Consider the following 25,578-nt stretch of genomic DNA (forward strand, 5'->3'; position numbering starts at 1 on the left):
TGTGTCTGGCTTACTTCACTTAGCATAATGTCCTCTAGGGTCATCCATGTTTATTTCAAAATACCTTTATTTCTGTTGATTTTTTATCCTTAATTCGTGGTTATACAAAAGTATGTTTCTTGATTTCTAACACATGATGATTTCTTTTAATTCCATTTTTGTTTTTGATTTCTAACTTAATCAGATAATGTGTCCTATAGGATCTAAATCCCTTAATATTTGTGAAGACTTGCTTTGTTTCATTTGGTTTTTTATTTCCAAATTGAGTTTGTAAAGAATGTACATCCCTTAGCCTTTGAATGTAGTGATCTCTATATATGCATTGAGATAAGTTTGTTTATGGTATTTTTTAAATCCTCTATCATCCAAATTTTTTTCTGATTATTCACTCAGAAAACATTTATTTGTCCTTTTAATTCTATTAATTTTTGTTTTATATATTTTGGAGTTCTGTTATCATGCATATTCATTATAAATTTTTCATGGTGAACTGAACCTGTAGTATTAGGAATTGACCCTTTTCGTTTCTAGTACTGTCTTTTATCTTAAAGCTTTATTTTTTGTGTGTGCTTAATGTTAATGTTACTATACTCGCCTTTGTTTTGTTAGTATTTTCATGGTAAATCTTTTTTCCTTCTTAGGTAGAATTTTTATGTATCCTTATATTTAGATATATCTCTTTTAAATGTCACTTTAAAAAAAAATCCAGTCTGTAGCTAGAGCCATTAATTCATTTACATCTGATGTAATTACTTATATTTTTAGGTTCATAGTCACTGTCTTATTTTGTGGTTCTTGTTTGTCTTTCCTATTTTATGCTTCTTTTTCTCTCCTCTTTTGCCTTCTTTTGCATTGATTTTTTTAAAAAATAGTTTTTAGAACAGTTTTAGGTTTGTAGCAAAAGTGAACAGAAAGTACAAAAAGTTCTCATATACTTAATGCTCCTCACTACCCACACAGAGACACATAGCTTCCCAGACCAGAATGGTACATTGGTTATAGTTGATGAACCTACATTGACACATCATTACCCAGAGTCCATAGTTTACATTAAGATTCACTCGTGATGTTGTATGTTCTCTGACTTTTGACAAAAATATAATGAACTTATCCACTATTATAGTATGGTGCAGAATTGTTTCACTACCCTAAAAATCTTCTTTGCTCTGCCTGTTCTTCCCTCCCTTCCCCCAAGCCTTAACAACCACTGATCTTTTTTACTATCTCTGTAGTTTGACCTTTTCAGGAATGCCATATAGTTGGAATCATGCAGTATGTAATCTTTTCAGATTGGCTTCTTTCATTTAGTAATATGCATGTAAGTTTTCTTTATGTCTTCTCATGACTTGATAGCTCATTTCCTTACAGTACTAAATAATATTCCATCATCTGGATGTACCACAGTTTATTCATTCATTTACTGTGGGACATTCTGGTTCCTTCTAAGTTTTGGCAATATTGAATAAAGCTGCTATAAACATCTATGTACAGGTTTTTGTGTGGGATAGGGTTTTCATTTCATTTGGGTAAAATACCAAGGAGTGTGATTGTTGGATTGTATTGTAGGGGTATATTTTGTTTTGTAAGAAACTGCCAAACTGTCTTCCAGTGTGGTTTCATTCCAGCCAACAATGATTTAGAGTTCTTTTCTTTTTTTCCCCAAAAAACAAACCATCAAATAAAAAAAATGGGCAGAAGGCATGAGCACACTTCTCCAAAGAAGATGTACAAATGGCTAACAGACACATGAAAAAGTGTTCATCATCATTAGCCGTCAGGGAGATTCAAATCAAAACCACATTGAGATACCACTTTACACCAGTTAGAATGGAAAAAATTTGCAAGGCAAGAAACAACAAATGTTGGAGAAGTTGTGGAGGAAGGGGAGCCCTCTTATACTGTTGGTGGGAATGCAAGTTGGTGCAACCACTTTGGAAGACAGTGTGGAGGTTCCTCAAAAAATTAAAAATAGAACTACCCTATGACCAGGAATTGCACTACTGGATATTTACTGAAAGGTACAGATGTAGTGAAAAGAAGGGCCATATGCACCCCAATGTTCATAGGAGCAATGTCCATGATAGCCAAACTGTGGAAAGAGCCGAGATGCCTTTCAGCAGACCAATGGATAAAGAAGATGTTGTCCATATACACAGTGATTGAGAGTTCTTTTGCTTCACATTCTTATATTTTATGTCGGTGTTTTGGATTTTCACCATTCTAATAGGTATGTATTATCATTGTTGGGTTGATTTTCTTTTTATTTAAAGATTTTATTTATTTTTTTGTGAAAGAGAAGGAGAGAGAGTGCAAGCAGGGAAAGCAGCAAGCAGAGGGAGAAGGCAGACTCCCCGCTGAGCAAGGAGCCAGATGTGGGACTTGATCCCAGTATCCTGGGATCATGAGCTGAGCTGAAGGGAGATGATTAACCGACCAAGCCACCCAGGTGTCCCTGTTTGCTTGATTTTTAAAAAATCTTTTCATATTCCCCTTCTACTAGTTTGGAAGTTATATACTCATTTCTCTTCTTTTAATGGGTATCCCAAAATCACATTTACTGTACTTTTCAAGATCAAAGGCCAATTAATACCTTTGTTTTCTTCTCAAATAATAGAACAATCTTAGAACTTTTTTTTTAAGTAGGCTTCATGCCCAGTGTGGAGCCCAGTGCAGGGCCTGAACTCACAACCCTGATATCAAGACCTGAGTTGAGATTAAGAGTTGGATGCTCAACCAGCTGAGCTACCCAGGAACCCCCAACATTAGATCTTTTTAGTTACTTTTGCCTGCCTGCTGACTTACATGTTATTGCTGATTGATATTTCACTTTTTTAATATCAAAAGAAATTATTATTATAGGTTTAATACAGAATTTCATACATGTGTTTCTCATTTTTCTTTTTTTCCTTTTTACATCTCAGATCCCCATCTAGTAGGATTATTTTCCTTCTGCCTAAAGTATATTTATAGAATTGTCTTTCTCAGAGTTTGCTGGTACCAGACTTTTAGCTTTTGTCTGTCTGTAAATGCCTTTATTTTGCCCCCATTCTTGAAAGATACTATTACTGAGTTAAATTTCTAGGTTCACATTTTAGTTTCTTTCAGCACATGGTTTCTCTTGTGGCTGTTGAAGTCAGCTGCCAGTCTACCTGTTGCTTATTTTAAGTCAGTCTGTCTAACTGCTTTTAAGATGTTGGTTTTGTCTTTGGCCTACTGCAATTTCACTGTGATGTATCTGTGCATGAATTTTTATTTCTTTTAAAATCTACCTTTGGATGTGTTGAGCTTTTTGAATCTGTAGATTGTTATATTTGATCAGTGTGAGAAATTTCTTTGTATATCTTCAAATTTTGCCTCTGCCCTGATCTCTCCTATTTGTTTTTGAGCAGTAATCAGGTATACTAAATAATTTCTCACTTTGTACTCTGTTTTGTTGTTTTTTTTTTTTTTTTTTTTAAGATTTTATTTACTTATTTGAGAGAGAGAGAGCACGTATGGGAAGAGGAACAGAGGGAGAGGGACAGGCAGACTCTATGCTAAGCATGGAGCCTGCCTGACATGGGGCTTGATTCCAGGGCCCTGAGATCATGACCTAAAATGAAATCAAGAGTCAGTCACTTAACCAGCTGAGCCACCCAAGCACCCCTCCAGCTCTTTATTCTGCTGTTAATTTTTTCCATTGAGTTTTAAATTTCTATTACTATATTTCTTCTATTTCTTGAAGTTTTATTTTTCTCTAAAATCTGTTGTTTTTAAAAAAAATTACTATTCTCTCCAGTATTTTCACCTTGAGTTTTTATTTCTTTAAATATAGTAAGGATAGTTATTTTATAATCTGTGCCTAATAATTCCAACATATTATATCTTTGAGTTTGTTTCTGCTTTTTGTTGCCTTTGCTGATTCTTGTTCATGATGTATTATGTCATTCTTTATTTGAAAAATTAATTTTGGGAAGTCTTTGAGGTCTGGAATGGAAGTGTGTATTTATTCCTTCAAGAGGAATTATGTTTGCTTCTGCTATAGAAATCACTAATGGCCTGGGACGACTTTGGGCTAAATTCAAAACTTAAAGTGCTTTGGATACCCAGGTCAAGAGAATTTGGACTGTATTTCTATGTGATGGGTGACTTCAGGCTGCAATTTCTCAGGAGTAGGATCTTTTGGCTCCCCTTTTAGTCCCAAGGCAACTTTCTTTGAAGTCCTTCAGGGTTAAGAGGGGTTGGGTAGGTTCACTTATGTTCTGTTTTTACATTGAGCATGTAGTACCTCATGGTTTAAGCTTTTTTTTTTTTTTTAAGATTTTATTTATTTATTTGACAGAGATCACAAGTAGGCAGAGAGGCAGGCAGAGAGAGAGGAGGAAGCAGGCTCCCTGGGGGGCAGAGAACCCGATGTGGGGCTCGATCTCAGGACCCTGGGATCATGACCTGAGCCGAAGGCAGAGCTTTAGCCCACTGAGCCATCCAGGCGCCCCTGGTTTAAGCTTTACAGTGGGAATGGTTGTCTATTAGATTCCTTATCTGGGACGGGTCTACATTCTGCCTTCTTTTCTTTTGAATTTAAAAGCTAGCTTACTCTTTTTCTCTGAGTTCATGTTTAAGGTTCTAAATTATCTATTACCACATAGCTTATGCATAAAATACACACACACACACACACACACACAAATATTTTAGTTTTCACCACTTTCATTTATTGTGCAGGAGGAATGGAATAAATATCACCCTTCTCTCTTCTTTTTGTTAGCCTTATTTAGGCTAAACCTCTCACAAGCATCCTTTCTAATCTTTCTACTTTGCTGAATATGTATCCCACAAATTTTAGGGGTTATGGTGCTGTGGGATTCTAGGTTAGGTTAAGATCTTGAAAGCCATGGCTTTTAGAATCTTATGGGACTTTATTATGAGTTGGCCTCTAGGATCATAGGATCTCTGGACCAGTATAGCAAAGGGAAAGTTTTTGGTAAGTTTTATGTAAGTTAGAAAAAGTTCTTGAACCATAGCCACATTTCACAGTACGTTTGCATTTGAGCCCCTCATATTACCATAGAGCCCAGTTCTCATGACAAGTAACAGTAATCTAATGAATATGTCAGAAGCAATTAGAGGAGCTAGAAGAGCAAAACTTGCATACCAGTGTCCCATTTTTTTTTTGCCATAGAGGTGTCATATTTTTGTGTACTTTGAGTTTTTAGGGATTATGAAGTTTTCCATAAACACTTAAATGTTTTCAAGTAGGTCTGAGTTCTGCTTGATAGTGGCCAAGAATATTACTTGGATCATTTCTATGCTTAGCTTTAGATAGATAAACTATATAGGTCATAACCTTGAACTGGGAAGATGAAAAATGAAATGTCCAAAGACAGAGGAAAGGGTAGATTATCACATGGTGGATTTAAATGAATAGTGATAGAGACCTAGTGCTGGAGAACAAAGGGAAATAGACACTGTCAAAGATTTGATTGGATACTTAAGCAGTTTAAGTGGGGAACCTAGACTAGTTTTCAGTTTGGATTAAAGTCCTCCATTTTCATGTGTCTGTCTCCTTCTCCCTTCCCACCCCCTCCACACCTCCACCTCCCATCTCCCTCCTTCCCTGTCTCTCTCTCTCTCACACACACACACGTGCACACACACATTTTAACACATTTTAACACTAGCTACTATTCTAAGCCAAAGTGTATTTGGCTGTCTTCTGGCTTTCAACACTGGAGGTTGGCAAGTTGGAGGACTGGTAGACTTACCAGCCAGGGAATTCTATAATCTACAACGATGCCACCCTGCAGCTAGAAAAGGAATGGGTTTGTTTCTCCAAGTATAAATAATAGACCTAATATCTCTGGTAGGGCCTTAGAGTACCTTACTGTTCCACTGGGGTTTCCCATTCTCTCCCTCCAATTTACCTTAAAAATACTTTGTTTTAACTATGTAGAAGCAATGTTGATAATAGTAATTCATGCGAACAGTTTATCATTTATGTTTGATTACCACAGAGAGCTGTAAATATGACTTCTAATCATCGTGTATATTATTAAATAAGTGTGAGGCTAATATTGCAAATTTAATATAACTATGATATTTTATCATTCATGGATGCATGTTTAAAGAATTTTTTTCTCAACAATATAATAGGAACATTAATTCCAAAAAAATCTAATATTTACTAAGGAAATAATTATAGTATAAATATGATAGGATATCTTTTTTTTTTTTAAGGATTTAGTTATTTGAGAGAGAGGGAGAGAAACTGCGTGCAGGGAAGGCAGAGGGAAAGGGAGAGAGAGTCTAAAGCAGACTGCATATTGAACATGGAGCTCAACATGGGGCTTGACCTCAAGACCCTGAGATCAGGGCCTGAGCTGAAACCAAGAGTCAGATGCTTAACCAATGGCACCACACCACCCAGGTTCCCCAGTAGTATGTCTTTTTTTATACGCAGTTAAAATAGTCTTTAAAATGTGATTCTGGTGGATTACAGGAAGAAGAGCCTATCTTGTTACCCTCTGGAAGCCAAAGTAATAGAAGAGAAGGTATGTCATTGCCTTTGACTATGAAGAGGCCATCCACCATTCTCATTTGTCTCTGTTAATTTTGGCTTTGAAACGTATTCTAGATTTTAAAATGCGATTCTTTTTGAGGTCATATGTAATCAGTTTGCACACATGTGAAATACATTTTCAGAATTGGGATCCTACCTCAGAGTACATTTAGATTATTTAAATCACAATTAAAATCTAACATTTTAATGTATCTCAATCTATTAAACTTTTATAAGTCAAACAATGATAGCAAGTTAAAGTTTGGATGGTTGATGTAGTACTGGGGTGTCTTGATGGTGATGGTAGTGGTTTTTTTAAATACAGAGAAAGCTTTATTAAATTTGTAGGTTTATTGCCTAGTGAACACTAGGTGGTGCAATTGTGCAAGGACCATAGGATGAGGTATGTGGAAGTTTTTTTGTTTGATTTTTAGAAGGCAGGAAGATGAAATTAAAATTCTGGTTTGAGGAAACTCTTTGGAAATACTAAATACTAAAATGCATGGATGAATCTTGTTCTATTAATTGTTCTGGGATTCAAATGGAGCCTGTCTTGTGATTTAGATCACAAAGACCTCAAAGTATTTGTGTATTGTTTGCATTGCATTTTAAAATCAACTTCTATACAAAGGAAAACAACTCCACAAAAAAAAAAAAAAAAAAAGAAAACTGATACAATTTGGTTTCCTATGAATATTTCAATATTGAATTGCTCTATGACTACAATTAAACCAGCTTACGCTCTATTTTAAATAGTTCTAAAATGCCACAGGATTTTAGCAATTATATGTAATATAGTTCATTTTATCAAGTGATTGTTGATCAGTTAAAACTTGAAAGATAGCTTTACTCTGGAATGTTTTGTTTTCATTTATCCATTAAAAAACAACAAAACAACAACAACCTTTCATTCCTATGTAGGTTCAGGTCATTAAATTAGTAAACCTAAGATTGAGTTTCTCAAATGAAAAATAATTCTTGGTTTACATGTATATTAAGGAGAAGAAAAAACATTTCTATACAGATATATATTTAAAGCTCTAAGTCTTAATTCTGAAAGGTTTTTTTTTCCCCCCTTTAAGTTCTTTTCCAATTTGAGATATAGTTCTTTTTGGAATTAAAAAAAGTCACTTATGTCTTCTACCAATTTAATGAATAATGTTTCAGTTACATTGATATTTAAATGTCTTTCAATATTTTGGAAGTAAAATATGAAACTCTCTTGCCATTTTGAAACATTCACTGGTAATCACAGAAAAATCAAAATCAATTTGAGTACTGCAGTAGGCTTCCTTAACTGACAGAATTACACAAACTATATGTGTAATTTTATGTTATTTTTCTAATTGAATCATATATCCTCTATCAGATACAGAGTTATACAAAACTGATTTTAAGTTCTACTTAATATATTGAAACTTTATTTTAAAACTTATTTTCCATGTACTATACAAAGATTATAACATTTTTAGAAATTTAGATTTAAAGTTTTATGAAAATTTTTCTTCCTAACATTATACCACCTTTAGTATTTCGTTTTTACATCTTTGATATTTCTGTTTTGAGATAACATTATTTCATTACTTATGCGGGGCACCTGGGTGGCTCAGTGGGTTAAAGCCTCTGCCTTTGGCTCAGGTCATGATCCTGGGGTCCTGGGATTGAGCCGTACATCGGGCTCTCTGCTCAGTGGGGATCCTGCTTCCCCCCCTCTCTCTGCCTGCTTCTCTGCCTACTTGTGATCTCTCTCTCTTTCTCTCTCTCTCTCCCTCTGTGTCAAATAAATAAATAAAAATTTAAAAAAACATTATTTCATTACTTATGAATAAAGTCATTTTCCTTCTTTTTGTGAAATGGATGTATGTGTTCACAGACAGACACACATACATCAGAGTCTGACTAGTTGGGCCATTGCTAATTATTTAAAAATAAAATTTTTAAATTTATTTTCACAGTTGACTCCCTTTCAAACTTTTGGAATATAACATGTAATTAATATTTTGTTTAAAAATACAAATTAATGTTTGAGTCATGTAAGGCAGTTTTAGATAAAATGTTGTAGAAACAATTTGTGGAATTGAAAAATCACTATTTTTGTAGTAGTTGGCAGCCTTTATGAAATGACTTGCTGTTCTTGCAGATATATCCATTATCACAGTTGTCGCTATTTAATGTACCCATGTTAGCTATATTAGGTAGGGGGCTGAATAGCCATGAAAATGTGAGTAACCTCTGACCTCAGAAATCGTTCTTTTAAAAAGAGGACTGAAAGATTGGTGATAGGAAATTTGAATTGCTCTTGCAGCTGCAGTGTTTGTTCTGTGAATACTTAATTTCGTTTAAAGATTTACTTTTTCTTCCAAATCTGTCAGTCTTTCAGAAGCATCAAATTCACTTCAGGAAGGGAAAAAAAAATGCTTCCTTCCCAGGCCTGTATTATTGAATGTGGTATTCAGGCTTTAAACAGTTTCATTTAAGTAATACATATAGTCTTAAGAATGGGAATCTTCACATTTGACACGCTCTGTTAAATATATAGCTCATTCAGACCCCATTCAAGATATTGCTATCCAGGCACTTATTTTGGATAATCCTTTTAATGGCTGTATCTCAACTTCTTAGCTATGTAAGAGGAGTCATAGAGTGTAGAGATGTAAATGTGTGTGTGTGTGGTGTATATATATTACTGATGTGTAAATATACATATCTATATTATATAAGTTTGTTCAACTTTATAAAGAATTTAGGTTTTGTGTTATGTATGTAAATACTTATTTAGATATTTGAAAGATAATGTGCAAGACTTATGTTTGATGTGTGGGGAGTTACACATAGAATACTCATTAGGGTAATGGGATTGCTATGGTAATTCTCACATGCTGACCAAAAATTTAGCTCAAAGACATTTGACGGTGGTTTTTTAAAAAAAATTGGATCATGGTTTAGTTACTTTGAAATTATTAACTCATCTGGCCTATACAAGACTCTTCTACCCTTAGTTTTAAACAACTTAGTAATGTGTTTGTCAATCAGAGAAGGTAGAGAGAAAAGGGCAGAATCTTAGCATTTGCTGCTTTAATACCAACTGAGGCAAAATCAAAATATTTGCTATATATTTTAATATTTGTTCTGTATATTCCATAATGTTAAATGATTTTGAAAAAGCAGGAAAGAATATTATGATAAAAAGAATCTGAAAGTAATCTGAAATAAGTTTTTTCAACATTATATAATTAAGAATTATGTGAAATAAAAGACCATGTATGATTATTATTTACTTTATTACATGCTGTATTGAATTATTAATCCTGACAGTAAGAACTGTTTTGTGCAGTTTGGAAAATGATAAAGCATTCCTGAAATCCATTTGAGTTTCAATGCTTATTAAATCAAAATGGAACCAATTAAAAATGGAAATACAGAATTCAATCATGTTTTTTTTTTAATATTTTTATTTATTTGACAGATCACAAGTAGGCAGAGAGGCAGGCAGAGAGAGAGAGGAGGAGGCAGGCTCCCTGCTGAGCAGAGAGCCCGATGCGGGGCTCGATCCCAGGACCCTGGGATCATGACCTGAGCTGAAGGCAGAGGCTTTAACCACTGAGCCACCCAGGCGCCTGAATTTAATCATGTTTTAATTAGGAAAATAAACTTGCTGCTTTTCTTCATTTTGTATTTAACATAAACAGTTACATAGAGAGACATAATTATTAGCATATCTAATATAAAACAGACTCTTACATGCTTTCTGGCCTACCATTAACACTCCTTTATTTCTGAAGGGTTAGAGGTGCCTCTGGCAAGTACCATGTCTGTTCCTTACCCAGCCATAAGAGGAGGCTTTGATACCAACAAGCTGCTTTCATTACTTCTGTTTTATTTGAACAGAGTGTACATAATTATCTGCTCTAAGAGTGAACATTTTATGTAATGAACTTTCTGAATTCTATACCTTCTTTTAATTCATTAATTTGTTTACACTAGCTGATAGAAATCTAACTTTATAGGAGTTTAACCTAGTTATAAAGAAAAACAAGTATTTTGTTATTTTAGAGGAATGTTAACAGAGGTCAAATGAATATTTATGTCTTATTTATAAAAAGAATTTGTAGATCAAATACTACTTCTTAATATAGGAATTGTTTTCGTATTGATTAGAATTGTGCACATCATCTTTAAGCTACCTTGAATAGTGATACAGAAAATAATTTCTATATAGACTTTTAAAGTCTAGTTATTTTAAAATTTAATTGCTTTTCAAAATAGCTCTTACAACAAAGCTACTGGAACACAGCCTTTTAATAGAAAGCCTTGCTCCTATTTAGAATAACAATAAAGATGAAGTTATTAGAGTACTTAAGAACTAGGGAATGCAAAGCATGTCCTGAGTCACTTAAGAAGTGATGTATTAGCTATTACTTACCAATCTGTTAATCTATCAATAAATGACATTATTGGTTCAAATTCTCTGATTGCCTGTAAATAATAGTTCAACTGATAGAAAAAAATACACTACTAAAAATTAGTTTGTTAAAACTTGGAGTAATCAGAGTATTACCAGAGTTAATTTTTAACCATCATTTGTGGAGCAGACTTTATTCAGCATACTCAGTTTATTCTATGTGTTATAGAAGTTTTGGCAATGTGAGAGAATTTTATCTGCTTTTACCTTGCAATATATGTATACTTTTTTACTTCGGGTGAAAAGAAACACTTTAGGTGTCAGAAATATTAGCAAGACTGCAATGAGAATTGTGGGTTTACTGTCGTAGAAGAAAAGACAAATTTTTTTTTTTTTTTGAAAAGACAAATTTTTAAAAACAAATTAATAATGGCATATATTTGGGAAAAGTTTCACTTCTCATCAAATGCTATGTTTGCTAAAAATGTTTTCAAATATTTCACCAATGGATATTAAAACAATATTCTTTAACGGTTTATTAAAGTTCTGGGAAACTTGTTTTCAGGAGTTGCAAAGAGGAAAATTGAGAAAAATCTAAGAAATAGACAGCAGCTTATGATTTTTTTCCCCCTCTAAGGTTTATTTGAGAGAGAGAGAGTGAGAGAGAGAGAGAAAGTGTGTTTGGGTAGGGGCAGAGGGAGAGTGAGAGAGAGAATCCTTAAGCTGACTTACTGCTGAGCACAGAGCTAGATGTGGGGCTCCATCCCAGGACCATGGGATCATGACCTGAGATGAAATTAAGAGTTGGCTGCTTAACCAACTGAGCCACCCAGACACCCCCAGTCCATGAATTCTAATGACTAAGACTATATTATTTTGAAAATATATACACTAATCATAGAGTTATTCTGCATCTCACCTCATATGTTCTGAGAACAAAACAAAAGTGACTGATTTCCATGAATACATAATTTACTTTTCTTAAATGTTATTTCATTAGGAGTAATATGATTCTGATTCTCAGAACCATTGGACAGTGAAATTCTATCAGGCTAGTTTCATCTTTTCTGCTAGCTTTACTACTTTAAAAACTGTAAACCCTTAATAAATTGCTGAAATCTTGTTTGAAAATACATGTCAAAATAGTACGTGCTTTAAAAATATGTTCCTTGAATGAGACATGAATGAATGCTTTTAAAGGAGGTGTTGACACTAGTGATTTTGATGATTGAGATTAAGCTATAAAGAAAATACACGGGATGATGTAGTATATTTAAAGCCGACTTATGACAGTAATATATGCTAAAATTGTTGGGGTATAGAAATCATCTTCATAGCTGGATTACCTTGCTGGTATGAATTTCTCTCCCTTTGAGTACCCCAAGCAATTTGTCAGAAGTGAATTTTTAATTTTTAGGTGATGGTTTAAAGTATTTTAAGATGAAAAGCTCTAAACTCAAGTAGATAACAGTAAACTAATTCTTCAGGGTAGTCACATTTCTCAATGTTTCTTATTTTTCTACACTAGCATATTAGTGAATCAGTTCTTAAGTAGTGAGTCAGTTATTTGAATATCACTGACAAACAATATTACATTAGTTTCAGGTACAACATAGTGATTCCACAAATTTATACTTTATGCTGTCTATATTCACCACAGTGTAGCTACCATTTGTCACCATACAACATTATGACAGTGCACTGACTATATTCCTTATGCTGATTGTTTTATGCCCATGACTTATTCATTCCACTCTCCTTCACCCATTCACCATCCTGCCCCACTCAGTTCTCTTGATTCTGTTTGTTTGTTTGTTTGTTTGTTTGTTGTTTTAGATTCCACCTATGAGTGAAATATTTATGTATTTGTCCTTTTCATCTGACTTATTTCACTTAGGATAATACCCTTGGGGTCTGTCTGTGTTGTTGCAGATGGCACAATCTCATCTTTTTTATGGCTATGAAATACACACACACACAAACACACACACACCATCTTCCTTATCCATATTCTCTGATGGACGCTTAGATTGCTTCCATATCTTGGCTACTATAAATAATACTGCAGTAACCATAGGGGTACATGCATCCTTACAAGTTAGTATTTTTGTTCTTTGTTTTTTTTTTGTTTTTGTTTTTTATTTTTATTTAAGGGTAAATACCCAGTAGTGGAATTATTGGATCATATGGTATTTCTATTCTTAATTTTTTGAGGAACCTCCATACTGTTTTCCACAGTTGCTGCACCAGTTTACATTCCCACTGACAATGTGCCAGGGTTCCCTTTTACCACATCTCATCAACACTTGTTATTTTATCTTTTTGGTAGATGACATGACAGGAGTTCGGTGATACCTCATTGTGGTTTTTAATTTGCATCTTCCTAATGATTAGTGATGTTGAGCATCTTTTCATTTATTGATTGGCCATCCGTGTGTCTTCTTTGGACAAATTCAGGTCCCCTGCCCATTTTTAATCAGATTATTTGGAATTTCTTTGGTGTTGAATTCTGTAAATTATTTATATATTTTGAATATAAACCCCTTATTAGATATGTCATTTGCAAATATTTTCTCCCATTCAGTAGGTTCCCTTTTTGTTTTGTTGTTGGTTTCGTTTGCTGTGTAAAAAAGCTTTTATTTTTATACAGTCTCAATGGTTTATTTTTTACTTTTGTTTCCTTTGCCTTAGGAGACATGCCTAGAAATATGTTGATGTCAGAGACAATACTGCCTGTGTACTGCCTGTGTTCTCTTCTAGGATTTTTATGGTTTCAGGTCTCATATTTAGGTCTTTAATCCACTTGAGTTTATTTTTGTATATGGTGTAAGAAAGTGGTCTAGTTTCTTTATTTTGCATTTACCTGTTCAGTTTTCCCCACACCATTTGTTTAAGAGACTGTCTTTTCCCTGTTGTATATTGTCTCCTTAGTCATAGATTAATTTGCCATAAAGTGTGAGTTTATTTCTGGGCCGTCTGTCCTGTTCCATGGATCTGTGTGTTTGTGTTTGTGCCAGTACCATACTGTTCTGATTACTACAGCTTTGTAGTGTAGCTTGAAATCTGGGATTGATACTTTCAGCTTTGTTCTTCTCAACATTGCTGTGGCTATTCAAGGTCTCTTGTGGTTCCATACAAATTTTAGGATTATTGGTTCTAGTTCTGTGAAAAATGCTGTTGGTATTTGATGGAGATTATGTTGAATCTGTAGATTGCTTTGGGTGGTATGGACATTTTAACAATATTGGTTCTTCTGATTCATAAGCATGGAATATCTTTCCATTTGTTTTGGTCGTCTTCAGTTTCTTCACTAATGTTTGTAGTTTTCAGAGTGCAAATCTTTCACCTCTTTGGTTAAGTTCTGAGATACTTTTTTCCTTTTTGGTGCAGCTGTAAATGGGATTGTTTTCTTAATTTTACTTACTGCTACTTTGTTATTAGTGTATAGAAAAGCTACTAATTTCTGGTTATTAATTTTGTATCCTGCAACTTTACTGAATTTGTGTGTTACTTCTAGTAGTTTTTTGGTGAAGTCTTCAGTATTTTCTATGTGTAGTATCATGTTATCTGCAAATAGTGACAGTTTAATTTCTTTCCCAGTATGGTTGCCTCTTAGAATCAATTTTTATTTTTACATCTTATTTGGGATTCTATATATCTAATTTTCTAATCTCATGTGTTACTTTAAATAATATTGCTAACAACAGTTTATAAATACTTGGCCATATAAAATTGAGGAATTGGGACGCCTGGGTGGCTCAGTTGGTTAAGCAGCTGCCTTCGGCTCAGGTCATGATCCTAGCGTCCTGGGATCAAGTCCCATATCGGGCTCCTTGCTCGGCAGGGAGTCTGCTTCTCCCTCTGCCTCAGCCTGCCTCTCTGCCTACTTGTGATCTTTCTCTCTCTGTCTATCTCTCTCTGATAAATAAATAAAATCTTAAAAAAAATAAAATAAAATAAAATTGAGGAATTGATTATATTTTACTTAAGTAAAGGCAAAATTTTGGACTGTGTGACTTTTGGGGTTCCTTTCTTAGCATTTTAAGCCATCCTTTTGAATGCAGATCATGCTCTTTGAAATTTAAGCCTTATTTAACCTTTGTGAAATTTTTAAAAATTCTTGGTTTTTTTGAGCATAGTATATGGTGATTGCAGATTTTTCATACTCAGATTTTGTAGTTCAGGGACATACCTTCGTATTTAGCAGAGATAAGACATATTCATTCATTCATTCACTCAACAACAAATAGTTATAAAACATCTACTGTGTTCTGTAAGAGTAGTAAAGTTACCTATCAGGGCTCAAGTCAATTTCAGTCTTGTGGGGACACAAACAAGGAATTAAAATTTAAGTATATAAGTTTATGAGTACTATGCTTGGGAAATGTAGAGGGTATCTGAAAGTACGTATGGTAGAATTATGTTTCGCCATCTAACCAAATCTTAGGCGAGCCTGGAGAAAGTTTTTGCTAACCTGACGCATAACATGTATAAGGATTAGCCCAGGGACATGTTAGAAGGGAAAGAGATGTGGGGATAGCTAAGTGCATTTCACGTGGAGTATGCACAAAGGCAAAGAGGAACATGGCATGACTCATGGGACTCTAAGACTTCAGTGTTCAGAAATGAAGCCAGAGGTGTAAGGAAGGAGTATTTTATGCATAGTCTTATGTATTATTGGGGAATTTCATCCTTGGTGCAGTGGAAAGTCATTAAGGCTTTTCGAGAAATTACATGATTCGTGTTACTGTTTGGAAAGATTTTGCTGGCAGCAATATGGAGAATGGGTCGGAAGAAGTTAGCTTAGAGAAAAGGATACAAATAAGGACTTTCTGGGTAATTAGTTGAGATGTATTTGAGTTATAAACTATTTTGGTAGCCGTAAAGATGGAAAAAACTAGATGAATTTATGAAATTTTGACTAATAAAAGCAACCGAGTTGATGATTGTAGGATGTGGAGTTTGTGGAAGAAATAAATAGTAGTAAAAATGACACTCAAGTTTCTAACTTAGGTGATTAGGTGGATAGTGCTTCCATTCAGTGTGATTGGAATCATGGAAGGAGTCAGAAAAGGAAGAATATGAATTCGGGTTTAAAGACGGTGAACTTCATGTTAATGTGGAATAAGATGGCCAATAGAAGGTAGACACATAAACTAGCTGCTGAGGAGAGAAAGGAGGACTAATGACTAAGAGTCATCAGCATGTAGGTAGTAATTGGAGTAGATGAAGTGTTTTCCAGGGAGAACCTAAAGAGAAGAGATCTTGGAGGACTCTGAATAGGACCCTGAGGAATCCAGTATTTAAGAGATGGACAGAGGAAGAACCAGTGGAAAATGCTAAGAAGGGGTAGCTAGAGAAAGGTAGGTTGAAAATGAGGAGAGTGCGGTGTCACTGAAACCAATATATTAAAGTGAAAAAAGGTATCAGGCAGTTGAGTAGAAATATAATGGTAGAAAATGCACACTATATGAGAAATTCAGATGATATGCTATATCATTTCAGATGAAAGAAAGGTTCTGTCTGGCTGGGGAGCAGGAAGACTCATGGAGGAGGTTGCATATGAAAGGCATATTTTTAAAAAATTTTTAATTTTTTTTTGAGTCTAATCTTATTTACTTGTTACTCTTAGAAAATCTCTCCTTTTTTTTTTTTTTTTTTTTTTTTTTTACTTAGAGGTAGAAGCTGTCAGAGAGGACAGCCTCCATCTCTTGGCAGTCTGTTCCCGGCCTTTCTTTTTCTTTGGTTTCCTTCATTCTCTTGGCCAAAAGTTTAGCATATTCTGGGTCTTCTTCTTTATTTTTCTTAGCGTGCACTTTCTTCAAAGCAATACACCGACGTTTGTTTTGGAGCATATGTGGAGTAACAAGACACTGAATCTTGGGAGTTTAGTTCTAGATTTCTTACTTTCTTTGTTTAAGGGCTTTCCCACAACATACTGGCAGACATCATCTTCTTTAGAGAGACTGAAGAATTTGTGGATTCTGCTGACTCTTTTGGGCCCCAGACAATGAGGCACAGTAGTATCAGTGAGTCCAGGAATATCCTGCTTGCCCATTTTTTACAGTGACCAAGTTGAGAACACTGAGATTGGTATCCACAGTGCAACCCCAAACGGATTTGTGCCTTCTCTAGGCAGTCTTCCTTGGTGTATAGCAGGAATGCCCCTTTCTCAGCAGCAGGTGGATGCAGCCATGAGTCAAGACACCCTGCTTCATGGGGAAAACCCTGCCTTGTTTGTCATTGCTACCACTGATTCAGACCACATAACCCTTCCATTCTTCACCCAGAGCATCAGCAGCAACTTCTGTGGCCATATGCTTCTCATAAAAGGTATGAAGTTTGTGTTCATCGTTCACTTCAATGAGTTTCTGGCAGCCAGTAGCTGAGAAAGAGATGTTGAACTTCATCCTGAAGCAGCCTGCTGCCTCTGAGCTGAAAGGCACATTTAAAGAAGCTACTGAGGGGCGCCTGGGTGCCTCAGGAGGTTAAAGCCTCTGTCTTCAGCTCAGGTCATGATCCCAGAGTCCTGGGATTGAGCCCCGCATTGGGCTCTCTGCTCAGCGGGGAGCCTGCTTCCTCCTCTGTCTCTGCCTGCCTCTCTGCTTACTTGTCTGTCAAATAAGTAAATAAAATCTTTAAAAAAAAGAAAAAGACTACATTATAAAAAAAATAATAATAAAAAAATAAAGAAGCTACTGAATGGTGGGGAATACACTCCAGGTTAAGGGGCAACATAGTAGAAGGTAGGAGAGTATAAGGCTGTAGAAATAACAAGTTGTATAACAGCCAGGGACAGTTCTAGGGTTGTTGTTAGATGTAGGACTAGAAAGGTAGTAGGGGGAAATGATCGTGAAGGCCATGACTGACATGCTAAGAGCTCTATGCTCTTGGCAATAAGAAGTCATAGGAGCATTTTAACTAGAGAGATTTCATTACTTTTAAGGATGAATAATATTCCATTGTATAGATATATCACATCTTGTTTATTCATTCATCAGCAGTGTATTCTTTAGGGATACATATATAGGCAGTAATCTATTTTGAAAAAGGGAAGTAACCCAAAATTCAGGGTGCAAGTCACCTCTGGAGGAGGGAATGGAGGGATGTGACTTGGGAGGGGACACAGCATTTAACATACTGGTAGTGTTCTATTTCTTAAACTGAACGGTGAGTACAGGGTATTCATTTTATCCATTAAATAGTACTTATGTACTTTATTCTTTAGGATGTATATTTCATATTTTTTAAGAAAATTAAAGTGATCATGCCATTAGTGTAATTTTCAGAGTCTTGTAAATAGGAGAATGATATGATGAGATTTGTTACTTGATAAGATTAATTTATCAGTAGGTTAAGTTGGGACAAAGAGAGGTTCTTTGGAGAGATTATTGAAATTGTCTAGAATAGGAGTACAGGGCCAGAACTAAATCAAACTATAACATTGGAGAAGATAGGAAATTAATATAAATTGGGCAAAAAAAAAAAAATCAACAGTATTTGTGAACTGGTGGAGTTCACCCTTTGTGGACAGGGTGAAGTGGAGGTGTTCATTTCCAGTTTGCTTTCTTTCCTTTTTCTCACAGTGACTTTATCTAAAATCACTCATATTGGGTCTCCCTCTGTTCACCTTGTCTTACTCAACAGAAGACCTCTCTTCATTCTTCATTAGGAAAAAACAAGTTATCCAGCTTTAATGTTTCGCTTTTTGTCCCTATTTCACATCAAGAAATATGAAGAGTGAGATTTTACCTTACTTGCTGACTAGTAGGTTAGTGAGTTTCATGGATGCTGGTAGAAAACAGAGATTAAGTTTTTCTTCATAGCAATAGAACAGTTGAAGTATTAGCATTTTTGCATTGGTTCCCTGAACCCCAGTTTCTCTGGTGTGACAGGAAGAGTGCCAGATGACACCAGTACATGCAGCAGGTTCCATTACGCGGAGCTTGGAGAACTTAATTTTTTATAATGGGAAGTAAGCATGCCTGCCCTTCGCTCCATAAGAAACATTACCTCTATTTTCCAGGGCTATTATCCTTCAAAAGATGGTCTAGAATAAAGGGCACTCAATGCCTCTTTTACAGAAACCTGAAAGACTTACAAAGAATTGTTTCCTAACACCTGAGAGAGAACATCTTAATGTTTATCCTTCTTTCACTCCTGTCTGTCTCAGAAATAAGTCCTTTCTTTTCATGGCTAACACTTCAACTTTGATTTTTATTCTCTTTTCTTGACTTCTGAGATATTGTATAATGGCTAGAAGACTCTCAAATCTTCATTTATCAAATATTTATTGCATATATGCTACAATGTGTGATGTTACAAAGCAGCTTTACGTAGCACTTCTGCTAGTGGAGGTACTCAGACAAGTAAGCAAAGAAATAAGATGATCTTATTATAGGATAAGCTCAATAAAATAAAAAAGAATGACGTGACAGAAACTAGGATGGTCCTATTTTATATGGTGATCATTGGAGAAGACTTTTGGGAAGAAGTGACATATGCATAGAGATCTGAATTATGAGAAGAATCAGATTTCCTTATAAAAGAAGAGCACAAAAACTCGTAGGAATAAGAGTATATTTTTTGAGAAACAAAAAGAAATCCCATGTTTCTGGATTATAACGAACTAAGGAAGATAGTGGTAAATAATAAATTTGAAGAGGTAAGTCATGACAAGAGGTTTGAATTTTATTCTGTCTGTAACCTTTGTTACTCCACTATATCTTTCTTTTATTATAGATACTCTAGGAGCCTTTCTCAGTCCTAAATCACTTTTTGTATAGATGCCACTACTTCCCTTTCTTTTCAAAATTCTTTAAAACCAGAAGAATTAAAAGGTAAATTCTCAACACTGTTAGAAGACAGGAAATGGTACCATCAGAAATTGTGAGGAATTCTTGAGAGGCCAAAAACAGAAGCCTGGAAAATGAGAGCCCAGAATGCAAAGAAAACAACTGTGTAAGAGAGGAAACCCTCAAAATTTTGAAGTTCTTGCTGGGGGGGCAGGTAATTTTTTAAAGGTATGTGCCTTAGAAAGGAAGACCGTATTTCTCCTTGCCCAGTTCTTTCTCCTCAAATCTGGCACATACGCATGTATTCTCCATTCTTTCAGCTCTCCCTTTCTCTCTCTCTCTGACACATGCACGCATGCACAAACACACACAGTAGTGATAGCAGACGGCAGTGGCATTTGTTCATTTCTGAAATTCAAAAGCCATATGTAAGGTAAAATACCTATTTGGGAAAGACTTCCAATGTGGCTGTAGGGACATGAGAAAAGAGTACAATATGAAGTAACTTGGGAGGACTTATCTGTGTTATAGATGTGGACTGGAGGAAAAATGAAAGATAGTCCTGCCCAGGAGGGAAATATGTTTGAGTACTCTATAACCAGATTAAAACTCTTCTGTTTTTGTCACTTGGAGTCTCCTCACCTTGCCTCTGTAGGCTAACCTACACATCTTAATATGACTGTGGCCACTTACGTACCAGCAGTCAGTCTTCCTGTACAGGAAAGAGACTGGATGGGCAAAATATCTACGTGGCTATAGGGAAAACCTGGGCCAACTGTGTATAATCATCAACTTAGATTTTTGTTTATAAATATGAATGGATAGCCAGGGATCATCATACAGGTAAGAAGACCACTAGCAGGAAAAAGAAGAGCCAAGATGAACAAACCACTAATTTGGGTAAACATTAATTCAAAGAACAGAAGATCATGTAAAATATATTCTAATCAATAATTTTTGGGAGATTCCAGAAGATAATGGAATAAGAATAGACCATGATTCAAATGAAGCAATGAGAAAAAAGATCTTTGAAATTAAACATATGATTTAAAATTTAAAAAAATATGGGGGTATCCAGCTGATTCAGTTGGTAGAGAATGCAACTCTTGATCTCAGGGTTATGAGTTCGAGTCCCACATTGGGTATAGAGCTAACTTAAAATTTTTAAAAAAATAAAAAACTGTAAATATATACCATTGACCCTTGAACAGCAAGGGGGTTAGGGGTGCTGACTTCCTACACAGTTGAAAATCTGAGTATACTTTTGACTCCCCAAAACTTAATTACTAATAGCCTGTTGTTGACTGGAAGCCTTACTGATAACATAAACAGTCAATTAACACATATTTTGTATGCTATATTTATTATATGCCATATTCTTTCAATAAAATAAGCTAGAGAAAAGAAAATGTATAAAGAAAACCATAAGAAAGAGAAAATATTTTCACAGTATTGTACTGTGTTTATTGAAAGATGTCTTGGTATAAGTAGGCCTGTGCAGTTTAACCTGTATTGTTTAAGAGTATGTCTTTCTGTATATAAGAAGAGCAAAACAATGTAACAGGTCTAAGCACAGACTGAAATAGTAATCTGGAAGCTAAAATCAAAGAAATATTCTCAGAGTTAAAAGACAAAATGTGGGAGGGGCACCTGGGTGGCTCAGTGGGTTAAGCCTCTGCCTCTGGCTCAGGTCATGATCCCAGGGTCCTGGGATCAAGCCCCACATCTGGCTCTCTGCTCAGCCTCAGCAGGGAGTCTGCTCCCCTCCCTCCACCCCCTCCACCGCCTGCCTCTCTGCCTACTTGTGATCTCTGTCTGTCAAATAAATAAATAAAATCTTAAAAAACAAAAAAAAGACAAAATGTGGGAGAGAAGTTAAGCTATGGAAGGTCAATCCAGGTAATGCAATAGAATTAGAAATTGAGTGCTCGCTTCGGCAGCACATATACTAAAATTGGAACGATAGAATTAGAAATTGAGAAATAAAGGCTGGCCCCCCACATGTAGCCATTTGGCTTTAGAGGACTGTTGGTATTAGTGGTTGGGATGGGCCTCTGGACCTTGCTTCAACCAGAGCATCTCTACTTTTACAATTTTTATATGTTGGAATTAGTGCAATAGTTTATTGAGGGAAAAAGTGGTCTACCAGGAAAAAAAAGTTTGAAAATTGATGACATATGGAGTAAAGCTCAGATTTGCTGCATTTTATCCATAGGTCTTTACAGTATTACCCCAACTTGTCTTTCTAGGGGGAGTGGAAGAAGATTACATAAAAGAGGTAGGGGCCAACTCACATAGGGGTATAAGTAAACCAATATAAGGACTTTAAGACCAATGCAATGAGAAGTTTTTGAAGAGCTTCAGACAAACAGATAAAATGATCTAATTTGTGTATTTAAAATATTTTATATTAACTATTACATATTGTACATTATATATTAAAAATCTGAAAATATCTTTATATTTCTATGGGAAATGGATTATGATGGCTTAAAAGTTGAAATGGGAGACCAGTCAGAGGCATGAAATATTCTAGGCAAGATAAGATGCTGTTCTAAATTGGAGAGGTAAGTGGAATAGAAAGAACTAGCAAGATTAGGATATATTTTAGAAGAAGCTGATTCAAGGGGTGCCTAGGTGGCACAGTCGGCTAAGCCTCCGATTCCTGGTTTTGGCTCAGGTCATGATTTTCAGGTGGTAAGACTGAGCCCTGCATCCCGCTCTGTGCTCAGTGCAGTGTCTGCTTGAGATTCTGTCCCTTTGCTCTGCCCCTCCTGCTCATGCTCTTTCTCTCTCTAATAAATAATAAGATACATCTTAAAAACAAAAAAAAGGGAACCTGAGCCAATAAGGGAAAAGAGAACATGAGAGTGATGACTGATATTGAGAAAGACTTGAAGGGTACGGTTTTGTTTTTCTTTTTTTTCCTTTCTTCCTCTCTTCCTTTTTCTCTCCTCTGTCTCCTTCTCCCTTGCCCACCTTTCAGTAAAACAGTGGGTATTTCTTTGTAGTCATAATGTATACTCCATTTTGTTGGGAAAGGGAAAGGAGTTGGTGTTAAGATTGAAAAGGTTGCCCACATTCAAAATGAATTGCTCATATATTTAATAAAATAATATCAGAACTTAAAAAAATAAACATTTGTTATCCTCATAGTTTGTGTGTATCAGATATTTGAGAGTGGCTTAGATGAGCAGTTCTGGCTCAGGCTCTCTCAAGAGATATTACAGTGATCTAATGGCTGGCCTGGAGCTGGTGGATCTAAGGAGGCTCATGCATGTGGTTGGCAAGGATGTACTGGTTGTTGCCAGGGCGCCAGCTCTTCCTCTCCCAAAGTGGTCTTCTTCATGGGCTGTTTGAATATCTTCACAACATAGTTCTGGCTGTATCCTCTACCTCTGACCTTGGGGTGACAGGCATCTGCAGAGGCAGGTTCTGTGCCTCATGGACAGCTGCAGCAGCTGAAACATGGGGCAGAGTAGTCAGAACTTTTTAAAAAATGGTTTTAAATACTGTACTGTAAGACAAATTCATGTTTAAAATATAGCTCATCCCAGGACTCCTGGGTAGGTCAGTTGGTTAAGCATCTGCCTTGGGCTCAGGTCATGATCCCAGGGTCTTGGGATCAAGTCCCTTGTTGGGCTCCCTGCTCTGCTTGGGAGCCTGCTTCTCCCTCTGCCTGTTCTGCCTGCAGCTCTCTCTGCTTCTGCTCTCTCTCTCTGACAAATAAATAAATAAAATCTTAAAAAAAAAACAAACCCCCAAATAATAAAATATAGCTCATCAACCTTTCTACTTTTTAAAATAGGAAAATACTACCTAATATGCTTGCTGTTAAGATCTAAGTGAGAAAATGCATATAAAGCACTCACCATACAGTAGGCACTATCTAATTAGCTGAGAAGAAAACTTTCTTTTTGATCAAACGTAAAATGAATAACTTTAAAACCTTGGAGACTTTTCAAACTTGTTGAGGTTTAAAAACAAGTAAATACAATTTCTAAAGCAAATCACACATATTTCCTTATTAAGATAATCAGTGATTTATATATAGGAAGTTAATAACACCCAGCACAAATTTAGTTCTCAGTAATTAACCATTGCTTTATGAGAGTATTAAACCTTTTATTGAGTATCTTTAAAGCACTTTCTGAGTATACCACATATTGAGTAATTTGTAACAGAGTCATACCATAAGTAATAAATAAGTTATGTCAAACATCAGTTTAATAAATTAGGTACTTTATGTAAGTGTACACTGGAATGTTTATGGAAGGGGATGCAGAGTTAAAGCAGTGTTCATGCCAAATCCACCATGCATTCATGTGTATTGAGCTATACATTAAAAAACATATTTTGTAATTAAAATATGTATATCACCAACTTTTCTTTGTTAGAAAATAAATGACGTATAATATTTACTAACCACTGAAAGAATAGCAAACCCTGCTTTGAGTACCTAGACACTTTCTCATTGGCTGGCACCATCTGTGACAAATTCTGAACTGTACTGTTTACAGACTCACAGCTGTAGCCTGAGTTGGCACCAAAACTAAGTATTGACACTGTGCTCTTTGCAGCCCCGGCCCTGTCTAATTCCTCTGGAAAGGAGGGAGAAGAGGTCGTAAATGCAGGAGTAATGAGAATAATTGATAGTTTATGTCTCTTCTCTCTTAAAAAATAAACTCTCCTTCTGTCTCGAAACTCCTTTAGCTACCACCCTGTCTCGCCATCCACATTCATGGCTTCAACCACATAATTGGCTCCTAAACCCATATTTTTATTCTAGATCTCACTCCTGAGCTCCACATCTGTAGTTTTTATCTGGGTGTTTGTTTATATCTGGGTGTTTAATGTCTACCTAATGCTTCAAGTTAGCTTGACACTCTACAGAATATTCATCTCTTAAGTAATAAATGCTAACTGTGGGCAGCTCAGCAGTTTTGCACCTATTTTTTTTTTTTTTTGGCACCTATTTTTAAATGCCAGATGACATCATGGAATGTTGCGAAGTCAAAGTGGTGAATTATCCCAGAAAAATCCTAGTTGTATTTCTAATAGATAATATTCTTTCTTGGAGAGTGCCTGTTGAAGTAGTAGGATTAGCTGCTATCCCAGTGGTTAAACAGACCATCAGTTGAAGCAGAATGAAAGATGCCCACCAAGACATTAAAGGCATTAGCACAGGAGTGAGTGAAACACCAGGGATGAAGCATTTACTCAGTGTTCACTGCTCTTTCCATCCGCATATGTGTTCTGAATAAACTTGGGAGAAGGTGGGAAACGTTGTCTTTAAATCAAATGGCACACATACATAGTATAGAAAATCAGAGTTCTCCAAGGCTTATCACTAACAATGAACGGCATTTGCATATCTCAGTGCTTTCCATGGGAACCACTTCCAATTCTTTAGTTATTTCTTCTGGTGTTTACCTCTTTGTTTGTAAATAATATGTACTACTTATTTCTTCATTTTGATCTTAACCCATCTTAGCTCTTACCCCTCCCATACATACTTCTCTCCTTTCCAGCACAGATAAAACACAGTTTTTGGTTAATCCAAATTGTGTGTCTGCAATATTCTAACTATATATAATCAAACTTTATGTTAAATGTAACATATTAAGATTACATTTTTCTTCTTGTATAATTTTTTTTGTTTTCTCTGCAGTTAATAATTGCCTTACTTTCCAAAGTTGCTTATTTTTTATAGACCTATTATTTCCTCAACCCCAACTTCCCCAGCAGAAGTGTAAAATCTTCTTTTGGTGAATCTGTATGCATCAGATAATGTTACTTTAAATTTTTTCTTGGAAATATTCTTCTTGAAGTTTGCTGTCATC

The 25,578-nt window shown here is 35.5% G+C and overlaps 1 protein-coding gene and 1 pseudogene across 10 annotated transcripts in view; one reads left to right on the forward strand and one right to left on the reverse strand.

Annotated features, from left to right (window-relative positions):
* LOC123925775 (WD repeat containing planar cell polarity effector) overlaps positions 1-25,578 on the forward strand; it is a 473,517-nt gene that overhangs the window by 78,956 nt on the left and 368,983 nt on the right. For 3 of the 10 annotated variants that reach the window (XM_045979285.1, XM_045979289.1, XM_045979287.1), the window contains exon 3: positions 6,479-6,530. The exons of the other annotated variants lie outside the window; for them this stretch is intronic. The gene's annotated coding sequence lies outside the window, so the exon portion shown is untranslated. The remainder of the gene's footprint in view (positions 1-6,478; positions 6,531-25,578) is intronic. 10 annotated transcript variants of the gene reach the window in all.
* Positions 16,609-17,350, reverse strand: LOC123925778 (annotated as a pseudogene).

This window comes from Meles meles, chromosome 15 (assembly GCF_922984935.1).
Source record: "Meles meles chromosome 15, mMelMel3.1 paternal haplotype, whole genome shotgun sequence".
Classification (NCBI taxonomy): Eukaryota; Metazoa; Chordata; class Mammalia; order Carnivora; family Mustelidae; genus Meles; species Meles meles.